We start from the raw sequence: 26,656 nt of genomic DNA, 5'->3' as shown, positions 1-26,656 counted from the left end.
AAGGAAACATGGGCAATGTACGTAAAGGTAGGCACGAAGTAGCAGGCCAGGAACACAAGCCAACAGCTAAAAGAGCAAGCCAAGGGGAAGTCGATAAAATCGACTTAAAATACATATGAATGAAAAAAAAAATTAATAAGCCAAAGCTGTATTTAATGTCAATATTGTTGTAGTAGTCTGAGAAATCATGAATAAATAAAACCAGATGGTGGATTGATCAGACAACACCAAGAAAGGCACTTGTGAAGAGTATTTTCTTCTCAAGGCACACAGACTGATACGCGTGTTTCTCATTTGCTTTAATGGGAATCATGTTTGCAAACTCGTGCGCATTGAGAAACAGGTAAAATTCAGTGATTAGGGCTTGTTTTGACACAATTATTTCCTTATTCTCCCAGAAAGTATTAACTTCTGTTTCAAAAGTCTTCCCCCTTCATATTACATGATGTATCACAGCCACCTGCTAAATCCACCAAATTATTCAAAAATACGCTGACAAAACAAGGACCAGCATTTTAAAATGTGGTTAATTTGTGGTGTTATCGAAGAGTAACCCCACTTCCAGATTTTCCCAGCCAGCCCTACAAGCAGAGCATCCTTCAGCCTCCTCCGAGCACCCGCCACCCCTGGCAGGGAGCCGTGCAGGGCCGAGGGGTGCTGAGTGCTCTTGGAGACACTGCTTGGGAGCTGCTCAGCTCCTTGCCCAGCTTCGCATCTATCGAGTTTTCTGGGCAGATAGTGCATCGTAATATCCCATTTATAAAGTTGGGAAGAGAGGAAGCGGCATGAAGATGAGCTACGTATTCCTGGCACAGAGGGCTCGCTATTAGGCCCAATTCCAGAAGATCGTTTCAGCGTGCGCTTTCTGAAACATCTTATTTTTATTAGGCTCTTTCATTAGGTAGGTCCTTAGCTATGCTGCAGTTGCAGAGAGCAAGCAATTTGTCTGTCTGTCTCTCACTAGTTCTCATTGCCAAGCTATGCAGCCTCCAGAGACTGAAATAACATCCTTAACATCCCCTTGAAAGTGCATTATTTGCCTTAAAAAGTAACTCCTATTATTAAAATCAAAGTGAGAGCAGTATGGAAGTGGCCAGGTATACAATTGTCAGAGCATGTTCAATTACGTGCCGTTTTTAGCCCAACTTTAGCGCTCCTCATCAGCAGCAAAACCAACAGCTTTGAGTTTCTTCCCCGAGACCTGAGGGGATGTGGCAGTTGTGGCAAAGCACGGCTGGGTGGAAAATCCCACCAGTGCATGGGAAGGGTAATGGGGTGAGAGCAGGGGGGTGGCCCTCTTGCATGGGGTCACCCAGTTTGTGCTCACTGCGGGACCCCCAGCAGCACTGGTACCAGCTGGGGGGACTGGTGCACAGGAGCAGGGCCACCTCGAGAGCACAAAGCCTGTTTGTGCCTTGCTAGCCGTGTTTTTCTCTGCCATAAGAAATTTGTGCTCAGAAAACCTCCTCTGTAGCCTTCATGGTGTGTTGCTTCATGCTTTGCTCCCTTCCTGAGCTCCTTTCCAACCTGCTTGTGTAGATCACAGCCCAGGTGTTCTTCTGTTTGCGTGGCACCTACGAGGGTGAGATCCAATTTTTGGCTTGTGCTCTTCATGTGTGTGACAGTTCTGGTTCATCTGCCCCGGGAGATTTGTTTTTCCCCTGGAAATGATGAGGTTGCTGTGGAATGGCATGAGGCGCTATCAGAAGGAATAGGCAAGAGGAACATTAACAGTGCAGAAAACACAGGAGACATATCAACAGGTATTTCTGAGAGGCGTTTGGGGAGATGTGCTCAGCACTTGCTAAGGGAAACAACTTGCAGAGCCATCGGCCCGATTGCTAGCGCACTTTATTGCAGTTTATGAAATCGGATACAATCCAGATGTGCACGCATGCCCATGGTGGCTGTGTGGCTGGGCAGCTCGCTCTGTGCACACCTCGTCCTGGGTGACTTAAGGACTGCCTGTGCCCTTTGTGATGAGACCAAACCTCCCAAAAAGCAGGGCAGGCCGTGTCAGTCTGAACCCAGCTGTGGCTCCGTGTCAGCTACCCAAGCAGCAGGTCTCCAGCAGAGCAGGGACAGGAGACCCGTGCGTTAAACCAACCAGCATGGGGATTCAGTCTTCCCATTAAAAAGAAGATTTTGCGACAAGATGTAGGCACACAACATGGACAGGAGAGGTGGAAAGGGGCGATTTGGCTGAGGTTTAGGAAATCCTGAAGGCAGCAGGGTGTGCGAAGGCCATTACCTGTCCCCGGGGCAGGGGACACTGCTGTCCCCACTGCCCCCTGCCACTCTCACAGCCCCGCTCCCCATCCCTCATGCACCGCCACGAGCCCCTGCAACAGCAGCTGCCCGGAGAATACCTCGCCGCTCCAGCATAAGACGCATGGATCAATTAACTCAGTTGCTGGGTTTCGCTTTTGAATCAATTAACTGGAACTGAAATTAACTAAAAATATCCTTTGCTTATTAACAGACCGAACTAATTGCAATAAAAGGTGGAAAAACAAAAGAAGAGACAAACACAGAGATGCTATTTGTCACAGCGAATCTCTGCCCTCATCTTTATTGCAAATATTTCTCATTTGCTCAGCGGACTAATGACTCCACAACCTCTGCTTCGGCAGTGTCACCCCATCATGTGTTCCCACCACCCCCAGTGCCACCCAGCTCATTGGGGCCGGGACGGGGCCACTCGCGTTGTCCCCACCAGCCTTCCTGCCCCGGCTGCTCCGCGGGGCCTGGCAGCGTGCAGCCCTTTTGTCTCGCCTTCCTTCCCTTTGTTTCTGGCTCCCGTTCTTTGTTTGCCTGCTTTTTTCCATTTTTTTTCTTCTTTTTTTTTTTTTTTCTGTTTGCATCCATCATTCCCTTGCTCACCTCTCCCTTTGCCCCCACCCCATCCCGAGGATTTCCCTCTGCCCCCCCAGCCCTTTCGCCCTTCCCGTTTCCACCATCCTCTTCCCCTTCCCTCCATCACCGCCCTGTCCTGCTCCTTCCCTCTCTCTTCTCGCCTGCAATTAGCGCTAATCAGATACCTGAGCAGATCCACAAAGCTATTAGTGGCTTCCCCCTCATCCCCGGGGGAGATGAGCAGAGCTGGACAATTAGGCTTTTCCACGCAGCCCCCACTCTGATAAACACAATAAACAAGGTGGAGATGTGGGGACCATGCTGGGCACGGCCGGCGAGCATCCTTGGCTCCACACATCATCCCCTGGTGGTACCCAGTGCACGGGGTGCTCCTGGCCCCTCTGCCTGCCCCATCTCCTGCCCTCATGCCAGAGAACCCCATTTTTTGGCTCCTCGGGGGTGCTTTTGGCCGGGACGCAGCCCTTCCTGCGGGGCCGATGCGCGGCGTTTGTTGCAGAGAATTTCCCCGCTCGCTCGGTAGCACGGCGCACCCCTCCTGCTGCTGGATCTATGAGCTGTGTGTGTGTTTTGTAATTAAGCAGTTAATTGCACTGGAGTTCTTGATTAGCTTTGGGGGATGGTAATGTTCTAGCAGGATGAGATGTTGTGTACAGTTCAGAATCATTTACAGAAATTGGAGCTAATTTTGCTGTCTGTGCTTATTACTGCATTAATTTAATTTGGGTTGCTTTTAGCTCATTAACACATCTAATTAATTCGTTGACATCACTATTAAGATGTCTCTTTGAAATTGGCGTCTCCAGATAATCAGGATGGAAGAGGCTGACAGATCAGGCGCGAAGCTGACTGGGAAAATGGGGAAGGAAAAAAAAAAAAAAAGGACGACTAATGAATTTTCCATCAGAATCGCACGGTTTGGCAGAGTTGGTATCAGAGAGGCAGAGACAGAGCTAGCGAGACAGAGAAAGGGCATGAGAGAGACAGCAGTGGTAAAGGGAGACACGTCCTCTCCAAAATATTATATTTGTTAGGAGGGCAAGCAAGACGCGTGAGAGGACAATAATTATTCTTTAGCGAATCGGCATCCAGGCTGCATATTTCTTAGCTAATTTTCCTCTCTCCCTGGTTTTCCATCGTGGCCTTTTGGCTGCTTTTATTTTCTCAGCTCTGCAAACAGTTTGCAATGCTGGTGCCGGGGGCTTCGGTGTCCCCGTGCTGCCCCCCCTGCAGCTGTGGGGTGGCTGTGGAGGGGACGCCGGCCGTGCCCTGTGCTGCAGTGAGCGTGGAGTTTGGGGGGGGACAGAGCAGTGCAAGCCATTTATTGTTGTCATTTAATGAGTTAGCACATACCGGCAGAGCCGTGCTATCTGGCTGTTTGCTGGCCCTGCTGAAATAAAAGAGCTCAGCTTAAACCTGCCTGGTGGAGGAGAAATGTCGTACGGGGTTAGAGGAGCGCTGGCGTGCTGCTCCGGCTGGACAGCCCCGGTGAGCACACGCACGGTAACGCCATGCCCTGGCCCAGGAGCTGCAGGTCCTGCCTGTGGGACCCACACTGTGCAGAACCACGTCCCCGGGAGCTGAGTGTCCCTTCTGCAGCTCCAAGAGCATCTTCCCCAAATCACAGAGGCCCCAGGCACGAGGGGAGCAGGGAGCAGACACAGGTACGGTTTGTGGTTTATTACGGCTTAATCCCATAGATAATCCCCATCCAACCTCTTCGTATCCCGCTTTCCCTATGACAACAGGTACAGAAACAGGAGAAACTGCCCCCAGAACTACTTCACACGTTTCTTTACTGGGTTTGGACTGCTTCTAGTAGGTGGTGGTGGATGGAGGCGAAGCGGAGCCGAGACCTTCCTGTTGTAGGACATCAAGCTGTGATGGGTGTGGGGAGGCTGTGTGCTGTGGCCAGGGTTGTCCATCTTGGAAACTCGTGTCCTATGTAGTTATCTGTCTGTCCTCTAAGGTACCAAACCAGACCAAAATAAGAAAGAGGGAGGCTGGTTTTAAGAGTTTATTTTCTGGCAATCTTGATTTTCCCCACCACCATCACGTTGAAATGCCCTGAACCACGGAATGCCTCTGTAGGTCTGTTCTACCCATGACTTGGGAGGAAAAAAAGCAGAAATATCCCAACATCCTCAGTCTAACAAGTGAACCCAAGCAACCTTTTGTCCCCTGCATGGCAAGCCTGTCCCCACGAGGAGCACAGGGTGATTTACGGCAACGCCAAGCTGCAGTTCCCACCTGGGGAAGGGAAGTTTGCTCCAGTTTCCATTCAATCTCACTCAAGGAGAGAATATTAGAAACTCCACTCTTTAGTACTTCATTAAACACTTTAGTTTAATAGCATCCTCCAGGGAATCCCAATCTGGACCACGTGAGCCAGGAGTAAACAGCTGCATCAATTAACCCCATAATCTCAAGGGTGCTATTAGAAGGTGAGATACCCTTAGAAAGTGCATATGCCTGCAATTAGGCTTAAAATACTTACGTGTCAATAGCTTTAGTTATTTGTGCTCTCTGCTATTGATCTTGCTTATGTTTTCCACTTTAAACGGTCTTTCTTACTTCATCAATAAATTAAGTGCTGTTTAGATTTATTCACTTTTTCTATTACACGGTACAAGCTCCTGAGCTCCTGACCCAGCTCCATCCAAGGCTGAGAGCTCCAACCCTCTTTGCTGGCAGCTCCATCTCAGTCTTGTTGTGTGGAGAAAGCGGATGATGAGAACCTGCTGGCCTGGACTGACCATCAGCATGGCTCAGATGGGGCAGTGGCGACGTCTGGGATGGGTTTGCTGGATATATGCCACTTTCCATGTTTGTTTTCCCTGTCTCGGTCAGATTTCCAGGAGATCTTTGAAGGACCAGCTGGCCACACTATGAACATTGCAGAAAGGACTGGGTTTCTGCCACATGGAGAACCAGGGGAAGGGCAGGATCTATGAGACCACGCAGAAGATGGGGCTTTTCTTTCCATGAAAGGGCTTGGTGAGAACTTTGCATCCTCTGAAATGGGCAGGGAGCGATGCCACCAGCAGTCACCTGTGGTGGGAACCAGTGGGGTTGGATGAAGGGCTGCTCCTCTTCTTTTCCTACTTTTTCTTTTTTTTTTTTTTTTCCACCAGCCTTTCTGTAAGGAAGCTGTGCAATTATTTTATTGGAGAATAGTTCTAGAGGTAAAGGTTTGCTTTGTTCTGTTTTGTTTTCTACTGGTCATCCTGGCTTTTCTGTGCTTTGTTTAACAGAAGTTGTGGTGTTGCAGGAGGAGCGAGGGTGGAAATAAAGACAAGACTGGGTATTTAAAGAACAGCTTTTTAGATAGTTTGCATTGTTCAGTTTGCTGCTTGCCTGTTCTCAGCTTCTTTAGGGCCTACCCGGTGTGGAATAGTGGATGCAGTTTTTTATTTTTAACCAGGACCAAATGGAGCCTGGCAGGCCCTTGTTGTTACAATTAAGCCATGTGCTACTTTCCATAACTCATTAGCCCTTTAGTTTCTGGATTAATTCAATGTGCAAATAATGTCACAAATTGAATATTACTGGACTTCTATTGAGGATTAAGCGGCAGTAAAAGCATATTGCTGTGTCTTCATCCTGCTTTGCACGACTGTGGTTTGTCCAGCATAGCAAGCGCCTAGTTAGCTACCTGAGAGCTTGTGGCCTTCTTTCCTGAACTGTTTTTTTTTTTTATTATTTGTTTGTTTTTTTGTTTGTGTGTGTAATAAGCCAGAAGAGAAAATTAGAAGAGAAAAGCACCAACTGTGCGTGTAAAAGTGGGGATGCACAAAATGAGCCTCCTCTATCACTTCTAGTTCTTTGCAGGTAGAAAGTGGGTGTGGGATTGCTTAAATCAGCATGGGCACCTCTACTGCTGCTGCAGAGATTACGCAGAAAACCAAATTTTGGTAGGGTGCAAAGTCCCATGCCAGCCCAAGATCCTCATGGGGTGCCAGTGCCTGACCCCAAGGCTCTGGGGGTGATTTTGGGACCCATGGGTGGTCACTGCAATGCCAACGTGAGCCCAAAGCTCTGAACTTCAGGCGTGTCGGTGGTGCCGACGCAGGGAGGATGGCTCCATGCCACGAGAACTTCCTGGGCACTGCTGAACAAAATGGGTGCAGCTTTCTTTTAATGCACTGAAGTGGAGGCAAATTTCAATCTAATAATGTAAAGCAGCAATAACCATTATAATTAATTTATATAAAAGACATTATAAAATTACACTTGATGCATTTAAATCCCATCCAGGAGCAGTGCTCGTTTTCCAGTTAAGCTATGGGCTGTGCTAAGGCAGACGGGGAAAGAGGTATTTCAATATTTCTTATAATTTTATATTCTTTCTAATATCTCTCATGCTAATTTCATTATGCAACACAGTCAGCACAGTGATGTAATTATTGAAAAGTAATTTTGCAATAAATGGATTTAAATGTGTTCGAGTCCATTGTAAATTCAATCTCTTGGTAAAGGTGGATTGAACAGGCAAGGAAAAAGGGAGCTGGGACGTTGCTGGGTGAAAGCTGAGAAGTCCCGGGCATCCCATGCTGAGCATCCTCTTACACCAAGTAATAACATCCACTTTGGATGGAAACTGCTCCCAGAGCTGGCCTCCCTTCCCTTGGGCACCCATAGCAGAGGGCACGTCCAGCGTTCAAGGTGGGGGCAATTTAGGAAGTCTCCTCCTGGAGCAGGGCATCACTGCCACTGGGTGTCTGCGCTGCTCTTGCAAAGCGGTCCCGTGTAGGTGTCTTAGGCTGGATTAAGGGCTCAGCTACTGGGCAGGGACATGAAGATATTCTTCTGCATAAGACACGGGAGATGTGATTTCTATTCCTGGCTCTGTCAGAGACTTCCTGCGTGAGACTGGGCAAGCGGTATATCATCTCTGTGCTTCCATTTCCTCATCCGCACAATAGGGATAAAGAGTGCTTCCCCAGCTCATCGGTGAAATTAATGTAACATATGTAAAGTGCATGTATATCCCCAGATGAAAGGTGCCATTGTAATAATATTCAAATTATTATGGAAAATAGATAAAGCGACCAACCCCTGCTAAATGATCGTCTAGCTTTTCACCAGATTCATGAGATCCACGTAGAATGCGATAAGAAAACCTCAGATGTCAAGTGGTTTAGAGTCAGACTCTTCTCATGAAACAGAGCTGGCTGTGTCTTTTAAGTGGAGGATGAGATAGGGAAGAATTTGGGACTTGGGAAGTTGTCACCCTGGTTAAGCTGGCTGGGATTTTTTGGATGTTGCCATGCACCTAGAGGGGAAGCTGTGGGGGCTACATTTCCTCACGGCCAAATCTGGACCCAGGGACTATTTTCTGATGCTGAAATCAAAGCGGTAGCAGGGCTGCTTGGTTGGTTTTCGTTTTTTGGTGGTGGTGATGGTGGTGTTTTTGTTTTTTTTTTGGGTCCTAACAGATGCAGACATTTGGGATATCCCAGAAAGGTCCCGTGTGACAAAGGAGGTGGCAAACGGGAGGCTGGATGAACTGTCTCAGTAGGAACATTTCACCCACTATGCTCATATTGGACCTTCACCCAAGGTAAAGGAGGTTCTGGTGTCACTTGTAGGGCTCACATTGCTGACACTGCAATGGAATGATGTACAGGTCTAAGTACCGGGGTGATGACTTCTTTTCTCCCATGTCCTTCATGCATCTCTCCCTCTCCACAGCATCGCTGCAAGGTGCGTTTGGACAAGACAAAGACCTCTGTTGGATAAGGAGCATCCATGTTCCTTGCAATAGGGTTGTATGTGAGCAGGGATGGTAGCAGGCAGAGCTGTGTGCTTTCTGTCTAAGCTGAAACAAATGGACCTCCTGGAGCCTCCTTCCATTGTGAAGGAGGTGCTGGCTTGGCCTCCAAAAGAGCCAGGCTGGGAATTACTTGAAACCTGAACTCACCGGAGATTTGACTCTAAAACTGCTGCGCCTGTCTCTTCTGGCACCATTGTATAGTTGCCCAGCACCAAATGCTCAATTATAGACAAAATTGAATTTACAATTTGCTTTTGGGCAATGTGTAAATTGGCCCTTCATTGATTATTAATGAAGTGCTAATTGCTCTTTGCAACCAATTTTTATGCAAATGCTATTAGTGCTATTTGCACAATCCTGCAATTTACAGTTTTACATTTGCAGTGGCCTGGTGAAAAGATGCGAAAAGATGACAGCTTGTCCTAAAAGAAAACAAGAAGGGGAGGGGGGGGACAATGGCAAAACTTGCAAAACTTGGAGTAGCAAAATAACACAATTAGGAATGAGAAAACGTTTTATAAAAAAAAACAACAACGAATAAACAAACCCTCTCTATTGATTGTTACAGATTCAGCGTTGACAGGGGTTGTTCTGAATGTAACAGGATCCCGTGGCAGATGTAAACCAGACTGAAGGCACTCGCCGTGTGTTTCGCCGAGGAGGTCAGCCTATGAATTTCCCTGTGAAAACATCGAGGCGAGGCTGCCAGCGTTACCCGTTGCAGAGCTGGGTGCTGTTTGTGGTGACAAGTGATGCCACTTCAGTTTGGGAACAGAGCGTGGGCAGCTGCTGAAATGTTTTGGTGCAGAGCTTTTTTGGCTGAGCTTCTCATGAGGAGTATGAAATGGTGGAGTGTGAAATCAGGCTGAGCTCCAGGCTGTCCCTAACTGTCCCCCCTCCATCAGTGAACTGCGCTGATGGCATCTGAGGGACCAGAGTGGCCTCACCTGCTGCCAGGTGATGGGTGGGACAGGGCTTGCGGAGTCCCTAAGACACATTTGTGTTTTTTAATGTGGGTAGGGGCAGAACGCGGTCACCAGGAGCCAAGGGAGCGACAGGCAGCCCCTGTGCAATGGGATAATGGGTGCGTGGGGATGGAGGCTGAAAGCAAAACCAGCACAGGGAGCCTTGAGCAGGGCACAGCCAAGGTGGGTGCCAGCTTGGGGCTGTGTGTACTGCAGAGAGCAAGGTAACAGGAGAGTTTGTTGATAGTTGTTTTTTCTGTTTTATTTTTGCTTTTAGTGCTTTGAGCAGAAAGGTGCTGTATCTGCCTGCATGCCTCTGTTCCTGCAGCCAGGGATCCCATTTATTTGTGGGTCAGAGCAGTGCACCAGGAGCTGCTGCCGAGCTCCTCAGCCCGTTAATGTATTTCACTGGGACAAGCCCAGGAAGGGAAGAGGTCCGGGTTATGCTAGTTTCCATCCCATTCTTGTGTCACACCCAATTTTCCCCAGCAATAACTTAAAGTTTTCTTTCCAGAGCCTCGAGGAGAGCACCAGCCCTGCCAGCAAGCTGTGCCTTTGGCTCTCGGAGGATTGCTGCCCAGCTCTGCTCTGCCCACCTGGACCCGAGCTGGCAGCAAGCAGCAGGTGCTGCTTTGGGATACCCCACCGCTGCTGCAGCCCCCCGGGCTCTCTCTCCTCAGGCAGAAATGTTGCTGCAGCCTCAGGGATTGCTGCTGGCTGCCTGGCTGCTGTAAGGCCCGGCACGGACACAGCGTGGCACTCTTTTCCAGAGCACGGCGCCCAGCGCCCATGGGAGCCCACGGGCATCCCCGTCCCCACCGGCAGCCGCAGCCGCAGCCACCCCGGGGCTCACCCAGCCCCGCTCACCCCCTGCACGCCCCTCTAAAGCCCCCCAGCTGATTTATCTCCTCCAAAGCTGGTGCCTTGCTGAGTATTTTAGCTCCGGCCGGCAGCCACCAGAGCAGTGCCAGGGGTTTGCCTCGGGGAAGTGCTCGGTGGATGCTCAGAGTGAGTATCAGGATGTGTGCATCGATAAACCACGAGTGTTTTGGAGACAGAGCTGCCAGAAAACATTTTCCAGAAGGGTAAAATCTTCATTTTTAATCCTGGGAGAACTGTGAGGATGTGTCTTGGAGGTGGTGTCGGTTTGCCTTGTTTTGGGGGGATATAACCTGCTCTTTCAGAGGGGATGTGGCCCTAATCCGGATGAGGACCCCCAAGTGACAGCTGAAGGACCAGGAGGTGGAACTGCACCGTGGGCAGGATCCATGCAGCCACCCCCTCCAGGAAACACCACCTGGGGAAAGCCTGCCTCGTGCCCAGGGAGAAGATATTTCTTAGCCTAGAAAACCCCGAGGAGCTGGGCTGGGCTTGGCCCCAGGTGGCTGGTGACGTTGGACAAGTCTCGTGGTGCTTTCAGGTGGGTCCTACAACACTCACAGCCCCCCAGGAGTGATGCCGTGGGTGCAAGCAGCCTGCACGCAACCCCACTGGGACCCCCCCAAAAAGCAGACGTCAGCAGGGCTCCAGAGCATGAGGGATGCAGCTCCCATTTAAATAATTGTTGCCAGGGTTTCGGCGGTGACTCATAGTCTCCGAGACAGGATCCCTTGTTAGCAGGGATCTGGGGAACACCCGCCCCGTGTTGCCAAGGCACCTCGACCAGAGGGACCTGCACCTCCTTCTGCTCCTTCATTTGTTTTCCAAAACACTCGCCCCAGTGCAGTCGGGGTGCACGTGTGTAAGGGAGAGCTGTGTGCACCCCAAAAGAGCTCTGCTCTGCAGCAGCAGTGGGGCTCCCACGTCTGTGGTTTGTTTTAAGAGATAGGAGAGGCTGAGAAAGATCTGCACTCAGATATTTTGCTGGGCCAAGATTCTTGGGGATCAGTCTGGCTTCTTTGCCAGCAGGGTGTCACCAACATCCCGAAGTCCCAGCACAGCAAACTGTCCTTGGCCAGGTGGGCACCTTGAGGAAGGACAAACTGGGGATGCTGAGACAGGAGGGGAGCAAACTCACTCAAAGCTATTTTAGCTTTCAAATTCCCTCCAGGCTTAAAGCATGCTTTAATCTTCGGGATTTTCTTCTGTTTTCTTTCCAACATCTGGTTTGGAAAGCTCTTTTTCCAGCGGAATAGGAACAGAGCTGTGCTTTCCCCTACACCTTGGCATTGGCTGCCTGCCATCAGTGGTGGCAGCTCTCCCCAGCCCGAGTCCCACATCCCAGGGAGGGTCTGCCAAAGAGGAGGTTTGCCTTTCTGCTGAGATACCACAGGTATTTCTGCCTTTGGGTTGGCACTGCTTGTCCATGCTGAGCAGGGAGGGATCTGCTCCATCACCCGCCTTGAGCTGCCTCCCTGTGCCCCGCCAGCCCCAGTAACGTTGGGGATGGACTTGCTCAACTCAGTTCATCCTCAGCCTCCAAACAGCACGGGGAGGCCCAGAAGGCAGAGAGAAAATCTCTTCTCCACTCCATACAACAGCACGTCCCTCCTTGTGCTGCTGGGTTTTGCTGTCCCTAACAAAGTCCCTCCCTCCCACGGCAGACAAAGCCCAAGGAAGAAATAGTGGGACTTATTTTCTGGGGCCAGAGTCCTAGCGGGACCTCATTTTAAATCACCTAAATTTGAGGAATATGTATTTTAAATATGATGCTATAAAAACGTTGTAAATATTTAATTTTATTTTTATTAAATACTAAATTGATGATGGCTGACACTTTATTAAAGTGTCAAAGTGAGTGTTCCTACATTCTAATTACTTATTCTAACAAGGAGGCAGCCTCGTCAGGAGCTGCGCACGCCGGCGTGCGCAGGCGAGGGGCGCTCCCGTTAAGTAACACCTATTAAACTATCATTTGCACCTAGAGGCATCTCATTAATATCTCAACTGGTGAGACTGCGCTGCCAGTGCCTACCTGACCCAGGGCATTGACAGGAGAAATGGCTCCAGGAGGCCTTTCCTCACTCCAGGCTCTCCTGTACAAATAATTCCTATAAAATTAATAACGACTATTCCACTTAATTGAATTCCTGATAAATGAAGATTCTCCCAAGCCCCGTTATATGCATCCAGGAGATGCAGGAGGGCTGCTGCACTACAGTCTGGGGAAAGTTTTGTCCTTCTCTCTCCTCCCTGCTTTCTTTGTCTCTCCATGCCTCTTCCCACCCTCTCCAGCTGCTCCCTCCCTGTCGTCCTTCTCCTTCTCCTCCCATACCTGCCTGCTCTTTTCTGCAGCACTTTCCCTTCTGTCTCTTCCACGTGAATCCCTCCTACTTCTCTGCCTCTGCCTGGATCTATCTTTACAGTATCTCCATCATTTATCTTCCTTCTCTAAACTCCTTCATTTCTCTCTTCCCCCTCCATCTTTCTCGCCCTTCCTTCCACCTTCCATTTTGGTTTTCATCTCACCATCTGCACCATTTTTCTCAGGTTTCCTTTCAAGCCCTGATCCTGTCATTATAGAGGAATCTTCTCCCTGCTGTGAGACCTCTGTTGGATGAGGACGAGGCAGTGCATCTCCAGAGCTGTCCGGTCACTGAGGAGATGCATCCTCCCTCAAAGAGGAGATGGCCATCACCAAAACATCTCATGGAACATGCAGGCCTCCTTTCATCCCATCTTCCCCATGGATGGAGAGACAACTGTGTAAGCAGAGGTACCTGTCCTCAAGATGTGGTCAATACAGTCACCACTTGGCTGCCAAATCATTACGAGAGAGGTAATGGGGTTCTGCAAGAGACATTTTGCAGTCTGAGGGGGTTTTTGTTGCCGTTGTTGAACTGCAGGGCTGTCTTTAATCTCATTTCCTCTGCTCCTGGCAGTAAGGGCGCTGTCTTTTTGCTGTTATCCTCCACAGGTGCACTACTGGGGTTTGGCTGTTGGGGATTGCTTTTTGTCATTCCTGTAATAAATGCAAAAATACTCACTAAAAAATTCCATTCTATTTTTATTTCATTCCAATTAGGAAAACAAACTAGAAACTACACTTAGTATTAAAAACACCAACTCAGGATTCAAAGCAAGCAACTTAAAAATAAATAAATACATAATGGAAAAAAATATCATTAAATAACACATGAATAACAAGTAATGGGATTTTAATCTTCTTGCTAGGAGAGGCTACTTCTTCAGCACTAAAGGTGACTCACAAGCAGCATCACTCCAGGAAAGTTAAAAATGATAATTCAGTAAGACTCAAGGATTACGTGGGACTCAAGGAGGGCTAAACCAGCCTTTTGCAGGGGGCTGTCTCCTAGTGATGAATGAAGCTGGAAAACCTGGTCAGTTCAGAGCTGATGAAAAATAAAACACCATCACCTCTTTGTGAGCACCCAGGTAGGCTGGAAGTCAGTGCCCCACGGTGCCATGAAGTCTGAGAGCTGAACAGGGTTCAAGAGGTTCAGCATTTGTGTGGATAGCTACATCCAAAATTGTAGGAATCAATATTAAAATAGAAAGGACAAACAAAATAACACCACCCTCTGAAGAGGTCTGGAGAGTATCTCTGGGTGCCTGTACCAGCACTTGCCTAACCCTCTGTTGTCAAAATTAGGAAGAAACTTCCTGCAGTGCCAAGGTACTCCCAAAATGTGGTTTCTTGCAGCAGCTTCTGGGGCATCCAGTGGTAGAGCTGAGACCTCTGGGGCACATGGAAATGGGGCTGTAGTGTCCAGTTTGCACTTGAGTGGTGCATTTCTGTTCGTGCATACATCTGTGGGGGGTTCCAGAGCAAAGTGAGAGAGGTGGAGGTGGGAGAAGAACAGAGTAAGGCAGAGGAGAAGACTGGTCTTGCAGTGTCAGTGGAAAAGCCAGTGGGGAGGATGGGGAAGACCTGAAAGGAAGAAGAAATAGGTGGAAGAGGAGGAAGGATTTCTCTAAGGAGTGGTAGGATTTTAAAGGCCAGTGCTAGATGAATTTCATCACTGAAATCCAACAGCAGTTACTCGGGGAAATACTTTTGAATATCTTGAACAAAGTTGGTGCTTGATGTGGGGATGGTGGGTGAGCTACAAAACCAGAAATAGGCAAATATGAACTTTGAGGGAGAGGTGCAGGGAAAGAGCTGGGAAAAAAAAACGTGTAAGCAAAAGAGAGCACTTAGGGGTACTGGTCTACACAAACAGTGTGTGTAGGGTGCTTTTCACATTTTTCTCTGAAACAGGTGACAACAAAAAGCTGTGGAAACTCAAAGAGGACGTACCTGCCGGTGGGTTTCCTTCAAGTGCAGAAAGGGACAAGTGGCAGGAGCAGGCACTGCTGGCCCACAGGCACCATGCTACCCTCCCCATCCCATGGCTAGTCATTGACAGACATATAATCTAATGTAGAATTTGGCCTTTCTTACATATGTCATTACTTATTCGATTTTTGTTTTGATTTTAATTCATCCGTTTGTGTGCATTTTAGGTGTTTCATCTGCCTGTGGTGCCTGGTGTCCCAGGTCAGAGGGAGGAGAGCACTGTTCCCCTGCTGCAGGGAATAGGCAAGTTGTAGGTGCATGAGTTTTGTATGGAGAGAGGGCCGTGAAATGGTGTTGAATATGGGAACACCTTGTAATATTTCTGCAACTGCTTTGCATGCCTTGGTTCACCCTCCCTTTCCCTCCACCATGCCTCTTCTGTTCTCTGCTTGCAGAATCTGGCTCTTTATATTTAAAGACTTTTGGGGAACCCATCCTGCCCACCCCTGGTACAGGGTTACAGCTGGCCAAGAGGCTAAGGGGGGCTTCAGCATGTCCCTTGGCTGGGGTGCTGGGGCACAGGGTGCAGGACAGGGTGCCGCAGTACCCGCCGGTGAGCATCCCCATCCTCCTCGCTTGGTGGTGAATGGGGCAGGCTGGTCGGAGGTACAGCTGCCCGGCTTCAGCTTAGTGTTTATTTTCCAGGCTGAAAGGAAGCTTGTGATCCCAAAGCCCTTCTGTGTTTAGCCAGACCTCTCATTCACTTGCAGAGGAAACCCATGTCAGCCGCTCCCCTTTGTCTCCCCTGAGCTATTGCTTTGAATCTGAAAGGATTGGGTGCAGATTTCAAGGGATGTTCAGACAAAGGCTGTTTGAACAGCACTTGTGTAAATAATCCATGAAAAACTCTTTGAATAACCTCAATGAAATTTTCTCTGAATTTGCTATTCTTTTTCCACGGCAGCAGAAAGAAGTGGAAGTGAGGGAAGGGAGGAGAGGCGGAGGAAAGGAGGGAGAGCGGAGGAAGGGGGTGGGAGAAGGACCCACACTTTTTTCTCTCTGCCAACTTCTCTGAATGCCAAGAAGTAGCTTGGCTTAAAAAAAATCTCTTTGTTATTTTCACAGCTTTAGGAATAATCTCATACGGGACCTCCGCGTCCTCAAACTTCTCCGTACATTAAATGTAAGGGGACACCCTTGTATTTAACGCAGCAAGGGTAATGTCGAGCCAGTTAATTATTAGCCGTATGGTTTAATGTTCACTTGCTGTACATATGTACGAAACAATTCCCCTTTAGCATGTCGTTTAGTTTGCATTAAAATGGAGATAATTGTTTTGATGCCAAATGGTCCCGTTCCCCCCTCTTCCCCCTCCCCAGTGCTCTTCATACAGTTTATACAAATTACATCCTTAAACAAGAGGGACAAAAACTGCTTTGATTTGGTTTCTTTTGAAGATATCTACATAGAATCCTGCACGTTGGTGGCTGGGGACACCTCCACTGAGGTGTCGCAGGTTTTGGCCTGGGATGTGCGGGGTCCCCCCTAGCGCACCCCAGGATGGGGATGGGGATAGGGACAGGAATGGGAATGGGGATGGGGATGGGGAGGTTGCTCCTGCACGAGGAAGGGCTCTGGGTGCTTTGGGGGCTCGCAGCGTTTTCGGGAGCCGGTTCTTTGGATGTCCAGGAGATGGAGCAGTGTTTCTGTGGCCTCTGCCGCCGGTGCCCCTAACGAGCCAGTCTGTCTGAACTCGGAATGAATTTTGTTCCCTTTTCATCACTCTCTGATGTCCAGCTGCTCCTGTCAACACCTTCTTATAGCATGTAATTCATCGCTCAGACTGACAGCTGGGGCCGTGGGCCTGGGACCAGCTCCTCCTGCCATCGGCTGCACCCAGAGAGGGTCCCTGCCCTGTGCGAGGGCTTCCCTCGCCCCCCTCCTGCACCTGGGGCTCGTGAACTCTCCGAAGGATTCCCGAGACAAAACCAGGAGCAGCCCGGCTTGCTGGGGAGCCTCTGGGGGAGGCTGGGGGAGAATACCTCCCTCCCAGGCCCCCTGGGGCTGGAGGAGGCTAATGAGAAGGCAGGGAGGTGGCTGAGGCCTTGCAGGCTGCTCCCCGCAGGGCGGCGGTGCTGCCTGAGCTGCAGCACCCCGTCCCTCTTTCCCTGGGTTTGGGCTCGTTCTGGCTGTGGGATGAAGCCAGAGCGACCTCCTGCCCAGATTTCTGGGCTCACAACCCAAAAACAAGTGCTGTCTGTTGCCCCAAGCCACCCCCAAAATGCACCTAGCAGGGCTTGCTGATGCCACAGTGCACAAAAGCACGCAACTGCCATACAACACCTAATTCCTCTGGTGCCAACCCCCTGCCCAAACCCCCTCTTCCCTTCTGTCTACCAGCCAGTTTCTAATAATTATCCTTTAACTCAGCACTTCTGCCTTCAATTCTCCTCCTGCACCTTCCTGTCTCCCTATAATTTATTCTATATTTCACCCATTTCTTGTCCTCATTTATAATTCTTCTTTATTTTATTACTTTGCATAATTTCCTTTTAGGATTTGTCATAAAATAAATTCTCCCACCTCGGTCTTCTCATTTCTGCTCTCAAGTGTCAGCACGCTCTCTCCTGCAGTGGCTCCCGACACCTTCCCGGCCCCGGTGCTGCAGCTACCCCAACCCTGGGGGACCTGGAAGGGACCCCGGTTTCAGAAGAGCCTTTCCAAATGAATCAAAGCCCTGAATGGTCTCTGGAAAGGTGATAGTGAAGGTAACTTCAGGGTGAACATCCAGCCAGATTTTTTTCTGTGGTGAAATTCTGGCATGTGTGGAATCAGCACTGCAAGATTGCCCAAATCCAAGTTTAAAACACCAATGAGTGAATGAAGAAGCGGAGGAGAAAAGCTGCTGGTGTACCTGATGTGCTCCATTTTGGCCATATCGATGCATTTCCCATTCTCTTCACTCTCCAATCTGCCCTGGGAGGTTGGAAAGCAGGTGGGGAAACTGAGGCACGGAGCTCTAATCCAGGTCCTTTGAGGCTCTTAGATACCTGGCTCCCTTTAAAACCAATAGGAATGAAACATCTGATGTTTTTGATGGTGTGAGTCCAAGTCAAGCGTTCAGAGTCACATAGGACACTTGCAGAAATGTGATACAGAAAACTGAATGAGAATTTCCTGTGATTCATCCCAGATCCTGAATCTTTACCTGAAAGGTGGCCTGGCAGGAGGGAGATCCAAGCACTTGGAGGAGCTGCACCACACCTCAGTACACCCCATCACCCAGGAAAATAAAAACTATCCATGGGGAGCTGGAGTCCAAACAGTGTTGTCTGCTGTAACGTCTCCTGGAGCAGCAGGTGGACCTGGTGCTTTCAGGGTGCAGCCATGGGAGCATGAACTTCCAATTACCTCTGTGGTGAGGAAATGTAAAATTTCCCCAACAACTTCAATGCAGTGTCAAGAATTTAGGAAAAGTGTAAGAATCCCGATTCCTATAGAGGTTCAAAGCAATCAAATCCCAGCCCTGGTAATGTCCTCCCTTCCTGAAAGCCCCATTTCCCCTATGGAAACAAGGAGGTCCCACTCCTGCACACAGCTGGAGCAGAGTTTTGGGCCATGCCCAAAGGAGGCTCTGCAGGGAACCAGGAGGCTGTGGTTCATTTCATTTTTATGTAAGAGTCCTGATTGGAGAAAATAGAAATGAATGAAAGCATCCTCTCTGTGCCCAAAATTTGTCATGGTTTCTCCAGCTGCAGGCATCTTACCTAGTTTGAAAATTTTCAGGTTATGACATAGTCTGGTAAGGTCTGTGAACCCTTTTGAGGGATATTTTTTGAATGAATCCAGGCCAAAAGATGGCTTTGTGTGTGAAAACCACATGGTCTCATTTGCCATTCCTTTGATTTTAAGATTCACTTGGATTTGAAGTTCAAAGTGAGACCTGTGAAAACAAACCCTCAGACGGTTTGGGATAGAAAGCATCCTCCTGGTTCCTTGTGCTGGAAGAAAACCTCCAGCTTCATCTTCCCAACGCGTTTTGTTTTGTTTTGTGTGTGTGTGTGTGTTGGTTTTTTTTTTTTCTAATATGGAGAAATCCCTGTGTGGTTTGGGTTTGCGAGAAGGATTTTCCCTTCATGCGCTGCCACAACAACTGAGATCAGCTGAGGCACTCAAGTGAACGGATCCTGGATGTAATTGTCTGAGGGCCAGCGGCCAGGTTTTGTCAGAAGAGGGTCCGGTTGGCCGGCTTTCAGTCCCACCTCTGCCTTGACAGAGCCTGTCTCCTTTAATCATTAGAGTTCAGTGCACGGCTTTTGCCTGGCACGAGTTGGGATTTCATTTGTTTTGGAGGAAGATTGCTTCTTTTGTTAGTTGAGGTCTTTTGGTTCCAGTTGTGTAAACTGGGACGAGGCGATCCCATTGGCTCCGAGCAGCTTACGGCCGGGGGAAGTCTGGCCCGCTATTCACTTTTGGGGGTTGGTTTTAAATCTTAGAAACACCATTCTTGTGCCTATGGAAGCATTCTTGCGTCTGTAATGAGGCACGTTTTATGAATTGAGAACAAAATGAATGCGTGTTTCTCCCAAACTCGGAGCAGTCAACACAAACTCAGCAGCACAAACTGAGTTCCCGAGTTTCTGGATTTATTCCGATGAAAGTGAATGTTGCGTTATTACAGCCTTGCAAAACTCCAGTTAATTTACGGTGGTGTAAAATCCATTTTTTTAATGACTGTGACACTGCCAAAATCTTTGCAGATGCAGAAACAGCTTCGCAGGAGAATTTCAATCTAACATCAACAGGAGATTTGGAAGATGAATTGTGCAAGGGTCTCCTTCCTCCAAAGATGCTGCTTTGTTTTGCTTTTTAGCATTTGGTCTGGCTCTAATATTGTCTGTTTTATGATGTTTTAATTATTGTTGTTTATTTATTATAATCATATTTTAATTGTTTGTGTAGTGCCTTGAGTGCCTTGGCAGGGGGGCACATTATAAATTAAATTATTATTAAAAAGTTGTTATTATGTGTACCTACTCCAAACTGAGCTAGAGCAGGGAATGCATTCAACTGCCTGGAATTAATTTACCCCTTTTATTTTCCTTTGTCTTCTCTCTACTCAAGAGCATAGTTCAAAGGGTTGGAGAGAGAAAATGAGGTTTCTCTGCTGCCTCCTGGGGCTGGGTGAGATGAGGGGAGCTCTGCTCTTGGCTCCCTTGGGTGCTGGGGATGAAGTTAGGGAAACGATGTGCTCTGTGGGCAAGGCAGGGAGGGCAGTTATTTTCTAAAGCTTTTCTGCCTCTTCCCCCTCCTAGAGAGCAGGTTGCTGGAAAAGGCTGGTTGATATTTGCTGCATTATAGCAGGATTCGCTAACTGTTAAGCTAAAAGGGGGCTGTCATGTGTGCTCGTGGTGTGCTTGCAGGGAAGGAAGGGGCTGCCAGCTCCGGTGGCCAGGTGAGGATGGCAGGGAGGATGAGGATGGCTCCCGTCCAAGCCCTGCTTCTCGTGTCCTGACCTTTCTGGTTTGCTGCAGATGTCACCATGCCCACCAGCAGGGTCCCCAGCAGCCCGGAGAAATCCCAGCTGGGGAGGCCGCAGCTCTCAGGATGGCAGCCAAGGACTCAGCCATCCTTTCCCATTGCTGCTGCACCAGGTAGAGGCCACAGCTCCTCCACTTCTGCTCTGACCTCAGAGGGGTTTCCATTGACCAGTGATTTTCTCAAGGCTGGTGACAGGGAGGACACAGCAAAACACCCTCACCCCAGGACCAAATAGGTCCCTTTTGGGATGAAGCCAGTGGAGAGACAGATTCCCTCCAGTTTATTCTCATTTACCACCCACTGGTTTTCCCCTGTCCAAACACAGCCTGGCTGTTGGTGTTGCAGCACAAGCAGGTAACCCTCCCCTGGGACAACCAGCTCTGGCAGGACTGGGACCCAGATCAAAGGTCACCAGATGTTCAGACCAACTGGTCCACCAAGGCTCCCCGCCCATGGAAGAGAAGGATTTTTCCCTCCCTCAGACCTCCTCCCCACTTGCCCGGAGGCGCAGGTATGGACTATGGATCATTCTCCAGGAATAATCACCCTGCTGCTCCTCACAGACGTGCTGCAGGGATGCTAGAGCTGGGGAGGCGCTCAGTGATATGATGATGGGAGCCACACAAACACGTTGATGGCTGAGTGATAATGTGAAGGTCCCTGCTACGTTAGCTGTCAGTTTGCTAACGAATATTAAGAGACAGATGTCATATGAGCATCTCTACACTTTGGAGCTGGTGGCAAACTTCACACCTCCAGCTCTCCTAATAAGACAGTATTTCATCCGGCAGTACCCCACTCAAAATGCTTATTATAGCTAGGCTGATAAGTACTCAGATCTCATTATTTATCTATATGCTTTATTTTGAATAGATAATTGAAAAAAAAATACTTAAAAGGGCAGCAATATAGTCCTAACATTTAGGAATAAAACTGTGATTTTGATTTATTCCAGTTCGTGGGCTCCTGAACAAAGTTTTCCAGCAGAGGCCCCAACTTCTTTGTGCTTGCTCTGGAGCATAAAGATCTTGCTTTATTTCATGGCCTTCTACAGACCTCAGTTCACAACCCGCAGGAGTCTGGAGGCCACAGTTTGGAAACCACGGGGATGGAGAGAAATGGTTTTGGTGCCTGCTTTGGGCACTGCTGTTCAGCCTCTGATCTCCTTCCTCCAGGAGGAGAGAGCTCCCTGGGGAGCCCCAGCCGGGGCTCAGCTGCTGCCCTTCTCCACATGCACTCCCTCGTCCGCATCCCCCTTGATGGGGAGGGAGCTGCCATCGCCCCCGTCCCTCCACAAAGCCCTCGTAATCCTGCACCCGGGGGCCATTTAGCCCTGTCTGCCTGGTTTGTGGCTCAGCATTGAAGGGTCCTAATTTGGTGTCATGTACACAGTGGGCACAGGGGCAGGGCAGGGCTCCCAGGGGCTGTGGTCGCCTCCTGATTTTATGCCAGCAGAAATGTTGAGCCTTTTCCCGTCCCTGCCCCTCCAGTCCCCAATGTGGAGGCAAAAAAAAAAGACTGGGAAAGGGTATTTGAACCCAACACCATCAGCTGTGTTGTTATTGTGCATCTGTTTTCTTCCTCTTGACATCCAGGCTTAAGGTTTTAACATTATTTTGTTTGTTCATGGTCATTATGTAATTGATGCTTATGTGGCTTAAACACTTTGAGCTCGTCTGACTTTCTGGTTCTGTAATAGGGCAAGTAACCCTGTACCTGGATAAAATTAGCTTTAGACTCTCTACACTATGTGCTATGTATCTTCATGTCTTTAAAGAGAACATTAGGGTGCGTTTGGCTTTGAACACGATGCAACTTCCTTTTCTTGCCCTCTGCACCTAACCTTGCTATCGTACCCAGCCCCACTTATCTTGTCCCTCTCTGCCCTTCCCACTAATCCACCTCCAGGGGGACTTCTCCCAAGGCTGCAGACCCCCGTGGGCATGGGAAAGGGGTCTTTTTGAAACCATGTGCCCAGAGGTGGGCTCCCTCCACCCACCTGCACCAGCTCCCTCCCCTGCCCACAGCCCTGCACATGCAGGTTTCGGTCCCACGTCCCTCTACCCAGCCCTGCCGCATGGGAGAAGCCACCTCCCACATGCCATGAGGACTCAGACCTGGAGATTTGCACCTCAAGTCCTTCCACGGATTCTCCTGGATTTATATAAGGGCAGGATGTGGCCTGCAGAGTTTAACAATGGTTGTTAACCTTGACTGTGATCAAATTAGACCGGAGCATGAGCTGGCTGTTGTATTGTGACCTAAGTTGTAAGCTGCTTGGAAAATAATATGCATTCTTTTTCTTTTTTTTTTTTTTTTTTTTCCTATGTGCTCTGGCTGTGTCTGTGCTGGGGAGGGATCGGCAGGATAATGGGAATTTCTGACCCAGATGGGCTCCATCCTTTTCTGTCATCAGGCTGGAGCCAGAGGAGCTTTTAGCTGAAAGCAAACGTTTTTCAAGCCCTCTCCATGCTTCTACTCTTCAAATATGTTTGAAAGTGTTTTCCCCAAAGCCTGATGTGTTTGTAACATGTTTCAACTTCAGTGTGACTAAACACTCGTCTCTTGCAGGTCTGCAGCACAGCTCCTCGTTCGCCTGGCTGAAAACCAAACCTGTACGTGCATTGGGTACTGGAGCTGGGCTGAGGTCCTGGAAGCCGTTCCCAGTGCGGAAAGGTCCTTTGTGGGTCTCCTTCCAGACAGGAAAGCCCTGGTGGCTGAGATGCTAAAAATAACAAATGTGGCTCCGTGCCTTGAGCAGCAGGGGCCTTGGGTGGGCACAGCCCGGCGTTCGAAGGGTTAAGGAGGCTGTGTCCTTGGTGACATGCAATTTATGATCTTGTGAATCCTTTTTTAATTATTTTGCTGTGACAGAGGTGGAAATATCCAACTTCAAACGACTGGCTTTATTGATATGCTGCTATTTGTGCCTCTGTGGAGGAACAATCCCATAAAAGCAATAAATTAGAAAACCCCTTTTCTCATCAGAGAGAGACAGACTTTCTGGCTGGGAGCGAGAGGCCCGGTGCAAAGGCGTTCCAGCTCCACGAAGGGGCTCCCTGTGATCTGTGCTGAGAAGCCCTCTCCCTCTAGCCGGGCACGTTCACATTTTTCCAGCAGACCCACCGTAAAGCCCCCACCTGCCCGGCTGCTCGTCCCCCCGAGCCGGGCCAGGCTCGTTGTGCGGGGCCGGAGCTTGGGATTTTTGTCTGCATCCATGGGCACGGGCTTAACAGCTGTAAAACGTTTATGGCCTTGTGGCTGCTCGCATTGGTTGGTTATTTACCATATTTGCACTGAGAGGATGATCAGAAAGCGCATTTTAGGACAGAAAAAAGGGATTTTGAAGTACAATTAACTAATGCTGCTGGAGATGGGCTGGTTGAGGCCAAAACAGCAGTGTTTATCTGCAGACATGAATGACCGCTTCTCACCACGGGGAACGTAACAAAATCCATCTCATGAATCCAGATGAGAGCAAATATGACATTGTATTTTTTTTTTTTAAAGTGTAAATAGTTACCCGTAACAAAGATGTGTAGGCCTGGCCACAGGAGTACCCCGGCGCAGCCGTACAAACAGCCGCGGTTATGGAAGGATTTCTGCTTCCAGCTGGATTGGCAGGTGCCAGAGCCGAGCCGGGCTCTGCCACATGCAGTGCACATCCCATGGGGTCCGACCCACTCGTGGCAAGCCCGTTCCCCTCTGTTTAGAGAGGCACAGTGAGACGTGGAGAGAAAGGCCTATGGGCCTGATCCTGAGGCCCAGGGACACCCCTGACCAGATCATGAGAGTCCTTGGTTGCATGAAAGCTGCTCGGCCTTGCAGCTTTGGGGCTCTTGTTCATTACAGGGAGGCAGCCCTGTTCCCATTAAAGACCCACCTCAGACCAAGCTTCCTGGCTGCCTCTCTTTGCCGTACAAGTGACCTGGTCTGAGGTGTACCGAGGGATTTGAGGGACCAGCATCCAGCACCCCTGTGCACCATACGGGTGGAGGGTGAGGACCACTTCTGGTATGTCCTGGGGGTTTCTGTGCTGGTGCAGGAGTGTGGCTGGGGCAGTAGCAGCAAAGTGGAAATGAGGGCTTGAATCCAGTGCAAAGCTGTCGGTGTGTTCGAGTTATGCTCACAGTGAAAATCCAGGTAAATCACCCCAAACCTTTAATGGATACCAGTCCTGAAGAGGGAGACAGGTCTGGAAGGTGAAGTCCTGTAGGGTTCAAAACAGGAGTTATAAAATCCTCAGCCCAGTCCTGCAAAGAGAGGGAGACTTTACCAAGGCAAAGCTCACACATTTGTACCATAAGTAAAGCACCAGTCCCCAAACCCACCTGTACCAAAGGGGAGGCAGCAGTGCGCCCTGAGCTGGAAACTCGCACTGTGTTAAGAGGATCTGTGAAATCTCTGCTGGTCTTCTGCCGGTGGATATTTCCATCATAGCCAAGACCTTGACTCCTCTCATGGAGGCTGTCCTTCAGTGATGATTTTCACTATCGGCCAGCCTGGACCACCCCATGCCATCCCCTGGAACCACCACAAAGCAGAAGGCAGGGCCTGGTTCTCCCTTGCACCCTGCCATAAGTCAGGAATGCTTTCGCCAAAGTCCCAGCCACTTCATGCACTCTGGAGGTGATATGAGAGAAAGATGAATTAGTCTCTGAGTATTTACCTGCCGTTGATCTAATTCTGAGATGCTGCAGTAAATGGGATATTGCTTTTGACTTACACAGATGCTGGATCAAGCCTACAGCGATTAACATTCAACACCTGTGCTTCAATCAAGCTACTTTTCCGTAGTAATATCATTTATGCTGAAACTTCGTCTCCTTCAGTCACTGATCTTCAGGCTTATCTGCCTTAGCCTGGTGTAAATCCAGGGTAACCCTGTTCTTATTGGAGTTATTCCTGATCAGCGCTGGTTTAAATGAAATCCGGATGTGACCCACAGATGACATCATTTCGGGGCCCTGTAAAGATCAGAGCTGTATCAGGTTCACTGGTATCGATTGCCTCATTTATGCTGACAAGAACAAACAAAGCAAGGTGGTGGAAGATGCTGTTGCGTTTTCATTCATTGACATGGTAAAATCTGAAATGTTTGTTGTTTATAGGACGGGTTTTTATGGGGCTGTGAAGCACCCACCTCCATGCTGGCCCATTCCTGGGGGTTCTTCTCTGCAACAAATCTGTAAAATCCCCAGGCTTGGCATGTGTTGCACTGGGAGATTGATTGGAGCCAGTCTAATGGAGATCATTTCCCATCCAGGGAGAGAGGGCCTGGGCAGGAAAGCAAACCTGGCCTTGGGAAACTGCAGCTGCTGATGGATGGAGTTTGCCATCTGCATGGAAAGCCCATTTTCTGGAGGGCGAGTTATCCCTCAGCACCCCAAACCTGCAGCTCAGTGTTCCCCTGGGCTCACACCCCAACATGAATGGTGCCTTTGGGTGGGCTGGGCACCCAACCCAACCCAGAGCATCATCCAAGAGTCCTTTGCTGCTGCTTGGTCCCATTCTGAAGGTCACTGGTGAGGCCAGGCAAGGAGAAGGCAGTGTCTGCCACCCCGCTGGTCCTCCGGGGTGTGTTCACACCTCTGACCTTGGGACCCCTTAGGAACCCATCCCACTAGAGGGCACTGGGAGTCGATTTTCTGTCCCCTCCTTGTAGTTTCTGCTCTTTATTTGAGTTTCTCCTTGCTTAGTGTTCTCCCCACCTCTCCCTCCTCTTTGCTGGCCAGCTCAGACTGTTTAAATTGGAAATTATTTGTATTACTGTCTGTAAATAATAGATGAGGGAGTGAAGTGGAGTTGGTGTCCCTTCCATAAACTCCTCCTCACTTTAATTAGTGCGAAACAGCCTGGTGAGAATGCGAGCTGCCTTGATGCTGGTAATTAAAATTGAAACCACTGAAAAGCTGCTCTATTTTTTATCGGAGCTGCTGTTCGGAGCCGGGAGCCTGCGGACGGCTCTGCAGTAAAGAGTGATAATGAAGGTGTGAATTCCCGGGGGGAGGAGGGGCAGCTGTAGCGATGGCTGAACTTACACCAGATGAAAATGCAGGAGCAATTAGAGGTGGCTGTGTACAAGCTGGGCATCGGAGATTAGTTGGCACCTTGGGAACGTGGCAGGGAGGGACGGGGAAGGGGGAGGGATTTTTTTTTCCATTTTGAAAAAATTTATTAACAAAAAAAAAGCAGGGGGGTGGAGGTTGGCAACTTAAAATAAAGGCAGACCTGTGCAGTGTCCTTGGCTGGCTGCTGCTGGCCTGCCTGAGAGAGGGATGGAGGGAAGGTGGAGGATAAAAGTGGCTGCAGAGCACATAG

General features: G+C 49.2%; 1 long non-coding RNA gene across 2 annotated transcripts; it reads left to right on the top strand.

Annotated features, from left to right (window-relative positions):
* Positions 1-38: 38 nt before the first annotated feature.
* LOC137864822 (uncharacterized) lies at positions 39-18,240 on the top strand. Of its 2 annotated transcripts, none has more exons than XR_011101637.1 (3): positions 39-8,437; positions 8,569-9,312; positions 10,130-18,240. It is a non-coding gene; the product is annotated as an uncharacterized lncRNA (long non-coding RNA). The 2 variants fall into 2 exon arrangements; XR_011101636.1 differs by having other exon boundaries at positions 8,569-13,950; positions 15,022-18,237.
* Positions 18,241-26,656: the final 8,416 nt, after the last annotated feature.

This window comes from Anas acuta, chromosome 15 (genome assembly GCF_963932015.1).
Source record: "Anas acuta chromosome 15, bAnaAcu1.1, whole genome shotgun sequence".
Taxonomy (NCBI): Eukaryota; Metazoa; Chordata; class Aves; order Anseriformes; family Anatidae; genus Anas; species Anas acuta.
The sequence above is the reverse complement of the archived record's forward strand: the minus strand, read 5'-3'. Positions and strand labels throughout refer to the sequence as shown.